Raw genomic sequence first — 13,594 nt, 5'->3', positions numbered from 1 at the left:
AAGGCTATGGACAGAGTCTGGATTTTCAGTAGCATCTCCCCACAATATTTCCTAATTGAAGAAACTGGGCTAAAAAAATGTAGATCCATCCTTTCAAAATGATTAAAAATTCCAAAATCACTAAATATTTTCAAATAAAAATATATATTCTTTTTTTTTTTTTTTTTTTGGTCTTTTTGCTATTTCTTTGGGCCGCTCCCACGGCATATGGCGGTTCCCAGGCTAGGGGTTGAATCGGAGCTGTAGCCACCGGCCTACGCTGGAGCCACAGCAACGCGGGATCCGAGCCGCGTCTGCAACCTACACCACAGCTCACGGCAACGCCGGATCGTTAACCCACTGAGCAAGGGCAGGGACCGAACCCACAACCTCATGGTTCCTAGTCGGATTCGTTAACAACTGCGCCACGACGGGAACTCCAAAAATATATATTCTTTATGAGTAAATGTGACTACTTCCTCACTTGTGCTTAATAAACCTTCTCCCTGATTTGTAGGTCCTGAGACCTGGCAGTGACTTAGAGAACCTCAATCTGAACCCTCACCCTCAATACAAGAATCCCTGCAATCAAGGGACCACCTTTGGTTGAAACTTCTAGATGGTAAAATATTAGTTATCTATAAAGCCGTTCTAACTCAGATTGTTTCATGTTGGTTTTTTATTAATGGAACAGAAATACACCTCTCAGTGGGGTTAATTTTGTTTTGTAGAGTTATACAGCAAAAGAAATCTTTTCTTCTTGCAGCTAGAACAAGTTCAGATTCATGGCATGTTCTCGTGAGTATTCTCTTTTCCAAAAACATTCTAATTGTTTCCTCAAGCTTCTTTTATCTGATATGGTTCATAGGTTCACTACTGTTCTGACACTTCTAGTCAATTCTGGTTTTGTTATTATCACTGTTAAAATATAATGAATAGAAGTTAATAAAACATTGCAATTAGAATTATTCTAGCACAATGCAATGCTTATTTCTATCCGGATAGTTTCTGGATAAAATACTAATTGCAGGTTTCAATTATTTTATTTTTTATATTCTTTCTATAACATGGAAATTTTTCTATAGGTTTCTGTTATTTATTCTTTAGTTACCATGCTATGCATAGTTTTGCAGTTTTGTAGCAGTTTTTTAGATTTGATAGCATTTCATTCAGAATAGCTTCCAGAGTCTCCCTGATATCTTTAGTACTCACTTTGCTTATGAGCATTTGCAGAAAAGCCCTGAAAGTATAATATCAGCCATTTTAATTAGGTGGCCTACTCTCTTTTAAAATTTTAGAAACTGCAGTGTGGGATTGGAATCCCTGGTCAAGTCTGAATGGGCTAGATGTGGATTTTCATGTGTCTGCCTCCCTATATTCCCTTCACATACACTCTCCCTCCAAGTTAGATGGAGGTTACTATTTTTATACAGTTTCGATACACTTGTCACCATTTGGTGCTCTGTTAGGATTTTAAAATAAACTCTTTAGTTTTAGTTTCAGATGCAATGTGTGGTTCTAATTCTTCTGTTAAAAAATGAATTAATATATGACATAAGTATATCTGTAATAAAAGGGGGAAATATTAGTACCGGAAGATAATTTATTGGTGTCATTTATCACATAACTGTAATTATAAGCTATCATAAACATGTATTTTGTGTGTTCATTCATTGGACACATTTTTGACAATTTACTATGTGCCTGGCACTTGCTAGCTTTCAGGGATCCAACAAAGGCCTAGTGGACCATGGCTTTGTGATGTTTTTTGGATGAGATGCTGTCATGTACTGGATGGTCCTTCAATTTAATTTTCTAATATTTAAATTTCTCTTTGCATCACCATTTGCCTCTAGAAGTTTTATCAAATAAAAATTATATAAAGTTGCCAACTTTATGACTGGGTGCTCATTATCTGCTTTTCTCAGTCAGATGCTAGTAAACATGAATTTCTTGATGTCTCTTCTTTTTTTTTTTTTTTCCACTTTTAAAATACAATTTGGGCCAGACTAGCTGTGTATTTGCTTTTAATTTTAACTTCAATTATTATGAATGATGGAGATGCTTATTTTGTAAATTAACTTGTCTTCCTTTTTAAAAATTGCTTTCCTCTAATATCTAGCCATTGGTCTTTCATACCTACAAATGAATCAGTGAATTTTTTTCTTTATATAATGGATCTCCAAATATTTGAAAAAAAATTAGAGGTCTCTAGTTTGCGTAATCATATCTGATATTCCACAATGCACTCTTTTCCAATTTATGCTAATGTATATGTGATAAAAAATACGAAAGATGGGAGTTCCCATCGTGGCACAGTGGTTAACGAATCCGACTAGGAACCATGAGGTTGCGGGTTCGGTCCCTGCCCTTGCTCAGTGGGTTAATGATCCGGCATTGCCGTGAGCTGTGGTGTAGGTCGCAGACGCGGCTCCGATTCCGCGTTGCTGCGGCTCTGGCGTAAGCAGCCCAAGAAATAGCAAAAACAAACAAACAAACAAATAAAAAAAGAAAGATGAACATACAAAACAATACTGAAAATTAAAATTTAAACTCTTGTCAATAAGTGAAAGAATTTTTTAAAAGTACTTTGCTCATAAAAATAATAAAGGCTTAGATTAGTTTTGCTTACTAAAACGTAAAGTTACCTGAATCTTAAAAGAAAGAAGTGAAATATGTGTTACGCTTCCGTTGTCTTTTGCTTACCACAGAGAGGAAAGATCCAGTGATAATGGCTTGAGTACAACCCCCACACTTATTTATCCACCCATATAAGTTTTTATCCAAGTTAGAGGATATATCTTTCACAAACTGGCAAGGCAATTGTAGCACAGTTCTGGAAAAGAAGCATTGTATCCTGAAAGTCACAGAACTCACAAGTAAAGCTACTCTGAGAAGGAACAAGTGTAAAAATATTTTGGTAAAGTTTTTGGTTGAGGGTTTAAAATTTGGTTAAGGTTTTTGGGGTTTTTTGTTTTCGTTACTAATTGGACAAAGTCAGACCACCAGCCAAACTATCTGCAAATGCATGCCTCTTAGACAATAGGAATTTGGCTTAGAGCAATGAAGAGTATTACAACATCCAGTAGTAGATATAAAACAGGTATTTGACCTAGATCCAAAGAGATGATAAGTAGGGCTCAGAATGAACTTTGTAGTCCTATCTTGTGGTAGACAGGAGAACTGAACATACTGCCCTATCTCATAGAATGAATCAACAGCTCTCCAAGGCTGGTATTCAGGGAAGAAGAATACTTTGAGTTATACATTTAAGTCAGCAGTTCTGTTTGGTATTAAAGGCATAAGACTAGGAGTTCCCATCGTGGCTCAGCAGAAATGAATCTGACTAGTAACCGTGAAGATGCAGGTTTGATCCCTAGCTTCACTCAGTGGGTTAAGGATCTGGCATTGCTGTGAGCTGTGGCGTAGTTCATAGACGTGGCTCAGATCCCACGTTGCTGTGGCTGTGGCTAGGCAGGCAGCTGTAGCTCTGATTTGATCCCTAGCCTGGAAATTTACATATGCTGCAGGTGTGACCTTAAAAAGGAAGAAATGAAAAGTGGGGATATAAGACTAAATGATATTCAAAGAGATTCAAAGCAGAAGGAAGAAAGAATATATTCCAGACAGAATTTAGGGCTCTGTGTATCACATATACATATCACACAAATGAAGGGGGAAAAGGAAATGCCTTCTCAGCTCAGAAGCCACATGCAAACTATTTATTTATTCATTACTCTGAAAATATTCATTCATTAGGAAACTACTATACATCAGGTGCAGTTCTAGTTCATGGGGTACATGAAGTGAACCAAAGAGGCAAACTTTTTGGCCCACAGTTTTCATGTTTACATTGTTACTTCTTTAGCCAGCTATTCTTTTATTATTCATCCTTTTCCTGCTCCACTTTCCACAAATCCCATCCACCTCTACTGTATTGTCTTGGAAGGAGTACTGTACACCAACTTCACAGAGGAACCAGATCCCTCAGATAGGAAAATTTCATCATCATATCTTCAAAAACACTTCCACCCCCTCTCCTTTCTACGTTCCCATTGTAACGAGAAAAGTGCTCCTTGACCTTCTTAAACTGCAGAGATGCAATGACTTCCCCCTCACAGCATGTATCACACTGTGTTGTAACTTATGGCTCAATTATTCTTCCCAAGGAAAAGGTCTGTGTCTACCTCATTTACTTTTCTATCCCCAGAACCTAATGCTTTGCTTCTGGTTGGTGCACCAGAACCTTTGAGGAAGGGATCTCTGGGGAAGAAGCCTCATCTAGTACACTTAGGGAGTGCAGTCATGTCCACCTTCAGGCTTCCTGGTGGTGGCTGCACCAGACTTCACTTCCACACCACCAAATTCCATCATCCACAAAACACAAGTGGAGATTTAAAACACAAGTTGGACATTTGACTTTGCAGATGCACTTTTGGCAGAGCTGCCTGATGTTTGAGGGGGGCTTTCAGCCTCCCTGCCTGAGGGACTATTCCTGTGATTCTCACACCTCTCTCAGACTTGTAGGGCTGAGCTCAAGTGGTGTTCCTTCTCCAGGGGACATCATTGGATTAGAAGATATTCAGAGACCTGATCACAGAGCTGTGCCTTTGGGAGGTATGGGCCACATTTTTTTCAGGTTCTCTGCAGAGGTAATAATTATATTGATTTCTCTTTACTGAGACTATACTACAAACTGGCTTCCTGGATTTGAGAACTTAAACTAACACCTGAATTTCATCCATTACAAAGGAATATATTAGCTAATACAGTTGTTCTGAAGAATGAGATGAACAAATAAAGGGCTTTGTATACAGTTCCAGAGTTAAGGGATTGGCCAGGAGACTTGCTGCAGCTGCCCCTGTGGATTTACACAAGTAATCTGTCCAGTGCCTTCTTACCCCTTGAGAGCCCAGTCCCCTGGGAATGTCAGCACTTCAAGGCATCAGCCCAGTCACTAAATTCAGGAGTGAATGCCAAACTCTCGATGCCAGCTGATTGATGATCACTTGCTATTTATTTGACCCTTCTTATAGAAACATGAAACTTTTTAACTATCTGGACTCTGTTTGGCTCTACTTTGGGTGCTGTCGGAATGCAGCAAAAATTTAATGACAGGATATCTTATTTTTTCTAGGAGGTGGGAGGAAAATAGAGGATTACAGTTGTTATTGGTAAAGAAATAATTGTCACTCATATTAGCCTGGAGAAGGGGTGCTCGACTGTTTTTCTTGTGTAGTATCCTTGTCTCTGCTGCATGTTCAGACGTGATTCAAAGTGGTGGGTCATCAGAAATTAACACAACATTATAAATCAACTATACTTCAATATAATATTTTAAAAAAGCAAAAACAAAATGGTTGGCCATGTTCTCTCTCTTTCCATCGTAGTCATGGAATAATGTTTTTTTAATTATTGTTGATATTTTGTGGACTTTTTTAATAATCAGTAGTTCCATTATAGTCCAGCTATTAGCAAGAAGCTTTCAAAACCAGACTTTTTTTTCATATCTCTTAGTTTTAACTTTTAAACTTAGTCCAATCTTTAATTTTGCTTCCAATGTTTTTGATTGATTTCCTTGATAGTGAAGCAATTGTAGTTAATATATCTTGCATGGAGTAGATTCCTAATATTTTGTATCTTATCAATAATAATCAGGAGAGATCTTATTCTTGAAGTGTGTTTTATGTACTGCTCTATTTTCTTTCCCTTTAGGGAAATTTCTAGTTGGATCTCTTGGTTAATTGTTTTCTCTTCATCTATTTTTTATCCTCAATTCTTTTTTCTCAAAAAAAGTTAATAACAATTTATTTTTACTATATCCATTTTCTGATTTTAAACTTAATTTAAATCCCTCACATAAGCAAAAAATAGCCATATCTTGAGTTGTCATAATGTCTTGATTAGAAACCACTACCTTTTTTTTCTGTATAAAAAAACATAAAATTATGAAAATGCACAGAAGTACTTTTTTTTTTTTTTTTTTTGTCTTTTGTCTTGTTGTTGTTGTTGCTATTTCTTGGGCCGCTCCCGCGGCATATGGAGGTTCCCAGGCTAGGGGTTGAATCGGAGCTGTAGCCATCGGTCTACACCAGAGCCACAGCAACACAGGATCCGAGCCGCGTCTGCAACCTACACCACAGCTCACGGCAACGCCGGATCGTTAACCCACGAGGGCAGGGACCATACCTGCAACCTCATGGTTCCTAGTCGGATTCGTTAACCACTGCGCCACGACGGGAACTCCAGAAGTACATTTTCATTTCAGTTTAATATGGGCTACATTCTCCAGTGTACTTAATTATTTTTATAACAGGTGATTTAGACTTAAGTGTGCTTTTGATTAAATGATTCCATCAGCAAATATGAGAATTTCAATAAGTTCACTGTCTAAGTCAACCAAAGGAGCATTAGAGTTGAGAACTGAAATATCAGATATGAATATTGATTGGGTTATAATAATGTAATCAAAAGTGTATGATCCAATCTTGTCTATCAGAAAGCCATCTTAAACATAGCCAGCTGGTAAAATAAGTTCAATTATGGAACTTCATTAAAATAAAATATAGGAAATGGAAGTAGCTTCTGGTTTGCCAATGGCAATTTACTTCTCTTCTACAAAATGTCAGGCACCATAGCAGCTACTGGGAAATGTTCCTCAACTTCATCTACAGCAGTCCCTACTGTAAATATGTGCCTCGCTCATCTAGAGTTTCCACTGCAGCAAACCTAATGTCTACATATATTTTCTTCTGATATAAACACCAAATTGTTTTCTCAAAAAGAAAAAAAATCTTCTGAAGTGTGGGAAAATTTTACTGCCTAAACATTTAAATTATGCTCTGTTTTGCACAATCTAGTGATAGGTTTTGTAATGTTTAGAAGTTATATATCTTGCTGGATTGAAGGATAGAACAGGTGGGCAGTTTCCTGGGAGCACTAATTCTAAGGGACAGTAAAACATTCATGAATATGTGAAGAGAATGGTGAAAAACTATTTACTAGGACTTCTCCCAAGGAGGATGTTTTATGCACTGGACAGGAAGTCTCTTGGGGTAAAGGATGAAGCAATCCCTTACAGATTGTTGCTCTACTGCCTTCTAAGGAGGCTAAATTCAGTTAATTGAAGGCATTCTGTTTTATTACTGTCAAATGGCAGCTCAAGCCATGTTATTAGCAGTTATCTTTTGCCCATCCAGCAAGCAAACCTAAACTTGTCTACCAACAGTTACTTGTTTATAACTATTATTCAAGAGAGGAGTTCCTGTCGTGGCGCAGTGGAAACGAATCCGACTAGGAACTATGAGGTTGCAGGTTCGATCCCTGGCCTTAGCTCTGTGGGTTAAGGTCCTGTTGGTTGATGGTGTTGTTAAGGATCCTGCGTTGCCATGACCTGTGGTGTAGGTCGCAGACACGGCTCTGATCCTGCAGATCCTGCATCGCTGAGGCTGTGGTGTAGGCCCGTGGCTACAGTTCCAATTCGACCTCTAGCCTGGGAACCTCCGTATGCCACAAGTGTGAACCCCCCAAAAAAGAATAAAATAAAATAAAAATAAGTATTATTCAAAAGAGGAACCATATTAATAGTATATCCTTCAAGGAATTTTCTATTAATGCACATGTGTAGGGGTAAAATAATTCCTGATTTTTCATGTGACTGAGGATATGCATTAATGCTGCTGAATTTATAGTATACACATGACTGTAGATATGAGGTTTACATTCTTTTTCATTAACATTCTACAGTTTTTACTTGAAACTACAGAAATTTTTTTTTAATTTTATTTTCCCACTGTTTGTTTAATAGACTGTATTTTTTCAGAACAGGTTTGGATGCACAGCAAAATCGAGCAGGAAGTACAGAGACTTCACATACCCCTCCCACCCTGACACATGCACAGCTTTCTCCACCACCAACATCCAACACAGAAAAGTTTCACACCAATCTGGAAGTTCATAGGTGCCAGGAATTCATGTATTACTTTAGGGTATAATTTTCCCCAAGTCTTCCTTCTTTTCAGCCATATTGGTGTTTTCCACTTCCTTATAACTCCCCTTTTCTGTTCTTCCTGCTTAAATCAAGGGCTCTACTTACTTATTCTGCTGTGTACTACCTGTGACTATGCCTGCATCCAGGGCCAGTGATGTAAAGATAGGAGGGAAAAATATGTTAAACTTTCTAGTAGTTTGGTGGCACTTTGAATTCTGAATTTCTTCCCAAATCTGCTTGTTATTATTTAGTTTACAGTCCTCAAGTAGCTGCACTATGCATTCTTTCCAGGTGGTGGTGTTGTGTTTAATTGGCCTTGAATTTATTTATTTACTTATTTATTTTAAGATTTTAATTTTTTCCATTACAGTTGGTTTACAGTGTTCTGTCAATTTCTACTGTACAGCAAAGGGACCCAGTTATTCATATACATATATATATATATTCTCTTTTTCACATTATCCTCCATAATGTTCCATCACAGGTGACTAGATATAGTTCCCTGTGCTATACAGCAGGATCTCATTGTTTGTCCACTCCAGATGCAATAGTTTGCATCTATTAACCCCAAACTCACAGTCCATCACACTCCTTCCCCTTTCCCTTTAGCAACTACAAGTCTGTTCTCCAAGTCCATGAATTTCTTTTCTGTGGAAATGTTCATTTGTGCAATATATTAGATCCCAGATTGGTCTTGAATTTAATTGCATTAGCTTAAAAAACTTGGTCTGTATGTTACTTATTTTTACAAATTTGTTGAAATTTGCTTTATAACTAAAATGTTATCCATTTCTATGAAAGTTCCATGTAAGTTTGTGAAGAATTTATCTTCTCTAAGGTTTATAAGTGATAATCTGTATATTTTTACTAAATCAAAACTTTTATTTATGTAACTCGAATATGCTGCATGTCACTTGGTCTAGTAAATATTAAAGATATGCATTGAAATAACTCAGTTTTTGGTACAATTTTTCAAATTTTCTCTGGGTTTTACCTCTAGGTCTTTAGAAAGAGAGGGAGAGAGACAGAGAGATTCAGAATTATTTCTTCCTGAAAATTGAAAAGTTTATAATTATATTGAATCATCTGATACTACTTTTTGTATTAATCCTATTTTCTGTGTTTTCTTCCTTTTTCTTAGAAGTTTCTTTTTTACTAAAGTATAGTTGACTTGAAATATTAGTGTCAGCTATTCACAATAGCCAAGACATGGAAACAACCCAAATGTCCATCGACAGATGATTGGATTCGGAAGAGGTGGTATATATACACAATGGAAAACTACTCAGCCATAAAAAAGAATGACATAATGCCATTTGCAGCAACATGGATGGAACTAGAGAATCTCATACTGAGTGAAATGAGCCAGAAAGACAAAGACAAATACCATATGATATCACTTATAACTGGAATCTAATATCCAGCATAAATGAACATCTCCTCAGAAAAGAAAATCATAGACTTGGAGAAAAGACTTGTGGCTGCCTGATGGGAAGGGGAGGGAGTGGGAGGGATCGGGAGCTTGGGCTTATCAGACACAACTTAGAATAGATTTATAAGGAGATCCTGCTGAGTAGCATTGAGAACTTTGTCTAGATACTCATGTTGCAACAGAACAAAGGGTGGGGGAAAAACTGTAATTGTGATGTATACATGTAAGGATAACTTGATCCCCTTGCTATACAGTGGAAAAATAAAAAAAAAAGAAACTAATAATAAAATGTTCACAATAAAAAAAAAAGAAATATTAGCGTCAGGGGTACAACATAGTGATTTAATACTTTTATTGATTATATTCCACTTAGAGTTATTACAAAGTAATGGCTCTATTTCTCTGTGCTGAAAAACATACTATTGTTATTTATTTTGTACATAGAACTTTGTACCCCTCCCCACTTCCCTCTCTTCACTGATAACCACTATTTTGTTCTTTATATCCATAAGTCTGTTTCTGTTTTATTATATTCTTTGTTTTAATTTTTAGATTCCACATATAAGTGATAACAGATTGTCTTCCTCTGTCTGACTTATCTCACTAAGTATAATACTCTCCAGGTCCATTCATATTGTTCAAATGGCAGAATTTCATTTTTTTATGACTGAATAATATACTATTGCATGTATATACCACATCTTCTTTATTCATTCATCTGTTGATAAACACTTAGATTGCTTCTGTATCTAGGTTATTGTAAATGATGATGCTATGAACATCAGGATGCATGTATCTGTTCATATTAGAGTTTTTATTTTATAGATATAGATCCAGGTGCAAAATTGCTGGATCTATACATTTCTTTTTGGTGGTGGGGGGGAACACACCCGCATCACATGGAAGTTCCAAGGCTAGGGGTCCAATCAGAGCTAGAGTTGCCGGCCTACGAGACAGCCACAGCAACATCAGATCCGAGCCACGTCTTTGACCTACACCACAGCTCATGGCAACACCGGATCCTCAACCCACTGAGCCAGGCCAGGCATTGAACCGGCAACGTCATGGTTCCCGGTTGGATTCACTTCCACTGTTCCATGATGGGAGCTCCTAAATTTCTTAATATATTGCTTTTTTTATATCTTTACTTTCACTACAACAAGGGAGACAACTGTCTTGATAGAGTCCTAGTAGTGTACAGAAAGTGAAGGTTAAGGATGTGATATTTATACCACTTGAGAGGGCCCCGTTTAAAATGCTGTTTCAATACAGATACACCACTGAGACTGGACAAAATTTGTGATATAATAGTTGGGATTTGTGTACACAACAAAGTGTGGGTTTATGAGTAAACAGCCATTTGTTATTCCAGTTCAGGAACTGACTGTGCTGAAAATGGAGAAGATAATATCCTGATGAGGGCAAGTTTATTGTTTGGATAAATAAATGTTCATGAAATTCCTGAAACAAATCTAATATTGTTTACAACTTTATTTTACTGGGCAAAAATGGCCTGGTGGTTTGTTTGTTTGGTTGGTCTTTTTAGGGTTGCGCCTGCAACATGTGGAGGTTCCCAGGCTAAGGGTTGAATCAGAGCTATAGCCATCAGCCTTCACCAAAGCCACAGCCGTGCTAGATCTGAGCCGAGTCTGCAACCTACACCACAGCATCCTCATGGATGCTAGTCAGATTTGTTTCCACTGAGCCACAATGGGAACTCTCTGGCCTGGTTTTAATAAAGTCATGTTATTGCAGAATGTAAAGCAGAATATAAAGTCCTGTTAATCTTAAGTGTTTGTGGATGATTTAAATTCTCATGTTTATTATGTTTTAGGGATATATTTTGTCTCTCTTTCCATAGATTTATTTCCTTTTTAGATTTATTCTCATCATTGAAATATTTCATTTGAATTCATTTTATTTTTTCTATTTTGTGGATTTTCTATTACTTTGCCATTTTATCTCTCTCTCTCTCTCTTTTTTTTTTTTTTTTTTTTTTTTTTGGTATACTTTGTGTAGTTTTTGCTTTTTTTCCCTACTCACTGGTTCTTTGCCTATTGTTAAGTGAAGTGATAACCTCCTTTTTTCTTAAGCATCTTAAGTTAGCCCTAGGGTCTTAGGTCTGAATTTCCAAAGTTAGCTTGTTTCATGTTTGTCATTTGAAACACCTACACTTTATTCTCAGGTTCAATTTATTTAACTCCCAGCTAGAAGTGAGATGGCACGACTCCTGAGAATGGCAGCAATGCTCAACATTGTATATTAATTCCTGATTCTTTTGAATTCCGTTTATGTGTTTTGAAACTAAAAGTCTCATTTTCCTCACTGTTGACTGGGATGCAGTAGCTGTTTGAACTTGAAAACTGACATGGGTGGTTATTAAATATATCCCTGAGAATACTTGATATCTCTTCATGACGCAGATTTATATTAGAGCTGTGTAGGTTTGATTCTCAGAATAAAGCATCCATGTCCAAGGAAATAGTGCTGTTATTTTCATCTCTGAAGTCAGCAAGTCTCCAAGGATATTTTTGTATATTTGACACTATTTATATAAACACTATATCTCTTGTTTAAAGGATTCATGTTCCCTTACAATGTTGGTGATCCAGATGTTCAACTTGACTTTAACATCTAAATCAATGAGTTTTATTTGGAAAGTTCGTTAAGTACACAATCCTGGATTAGCAATCAAAAAATAGGTTCAATTTGTGAACAATAACTAATTAAAGATTGATGCTTTCATAGCCAAATTTTTATTTTATTTTACTTTTTATTTTTTGTCTTTTTGCCTTTTCTAGGGGCACTCCCACAACATATTCCCAGGTCTAATCAGAGCTGTAGCCACTGGCCTACGTCAGAGCCTCAGCAAGGAGGGATCCGAACCGCGTCTGCAACCTACACCACAGCTCACGGCAATGCTGGATCTTTAACCCACTGAGCAAGGCCAGGGATTAAACCTGCAACCTCATGGATCCTAGTCCAATTCGTTAACCACTGTGCCACGATGGGAACTCCTAAAATTTAATTTTTAAAAATATGTTTGTTTCCATACTTAGAAATGCAATAAAGCGAGGTACAAGTCATAACCGCAGCATTTCTTAAATACTTTTTCTATTTTCTTAAATACTTTTTCTATTTTTCTATGTTTTCACATCCCCAAGTCTTGAGCATTTCTTGTCAAAACCATGAAACATTCTCTCCCCTTACCACTGGCTTGTTCTCTTTTTCTTTCTCAGCTTTTCATTATCTGTATTGACTCTAATAATTACCTCTTGTGTTCCTCCTTTCTCTTTAGTCAAGTTCTTTTCTGCTCTTTTTTTCATATGTACATAATAAAAGAATAGATTCTAGGAATAGACCCAGCAACAAAGAGCAATGGAGGATAAAACTGGACTGACAATTTCAGAATATGAGAATTTGAGCATTCCCAAAAAAGATTCCTGTCACATTTTGTAGACTCTATACTTAGTTAAGCACAGGGTTGCTCATCTCCTAATGTTGATTTCCTTTGCATCTCCTGAAGTCGCCTATAGAATTTAGATTTTTCTCTTATTGGCTTGTATAAATCTTACCCTCACCCTCAGTCCTTGTTTCTCTAGTCACAGGATTTAGGAGGAGTTCTCCTGTGATCTGTGACTCTACTCATTCCAAGTTTAATTTAGAATTTTTTAGCAGCTGAGCTGGCTTCATCTTCCCTATACCTGTAGAACTTTCTAAACATATTATACTTGTTCATTATATTCTTGTTGATTTTTATAGGCACTTTCAACTATATGTTTTCCTTCCTTGACTATTTATATGCAAATTTAGAAAACTCAGGAGTTGAATGTGTATAGCCAATCTCTATATTTAAAACTTATCTGCAATAAAGTTTTATATCCCTCACAAAATCGCTGCATATACATTTTATTAGAGGTGATGAAACCTAAAAGTGTGAGCATCCAACAACATGTTTTGGAATTGATGGCAGTTTTCTCTTTCTCTATGATTATAAAGTTATTGGTTTCAATAGATTTATAGAAATTGATTCACATGGAGACAAGCAAAAATTCATAGAGCAGACTGATAAATAGCATTGCAATTTAATTGCCACCTAGTAATAAACCTCTTGGTCCAGTGCTCTGCTCCACAGAGTCTTTAGAAAACTCATGGTCCACTTTAGGACCTGAAGACCTATCTTTGTGAGTAAC

General features: G+C 36.7%; 1 long non-coding RNA gene across 1 annotated transcript; it reads left to right on the top strand.

Annotated features, from left to right (window-relative positions):
* Positions 1 to 494: 494 nt before the first annotated feature.
* On the top strand, positions 495 to 13,294 carry LOC146403339 (uncharacterized). Its single transcript, XR_014845399.1, has 2 exons — positions 495 to 601; positions 12,203 to 13,294. It is a non-coding gene; the product is annotated as an uncharacterized LOC146403339 (long non-coding RNA).
* The last annotated feature ends 300 nt before the right edge of the window (positions 13,295 to 13,594 follow it).

Source organism: Sus scrofa, chromosome 5 (assembly GCF_054392235.1).
Source record: "Sus scrofa isolate SSC_HxYL_T2T_F1_AM1 chromosome 5, Sscrofa_HxYL_maternal_Yorkshire_Landrace_v2.0, whole genome shotgun sequence".
Classification (NCBI taxonomy): Eukaryota; Metazoa; Chordata; class Mammalia; order Artiodactyla; family Suidae; genus Sus; species Sus scrofa.
This window is presented reverse-complemented; position numbering and strand designations above follow the sequence as displayed.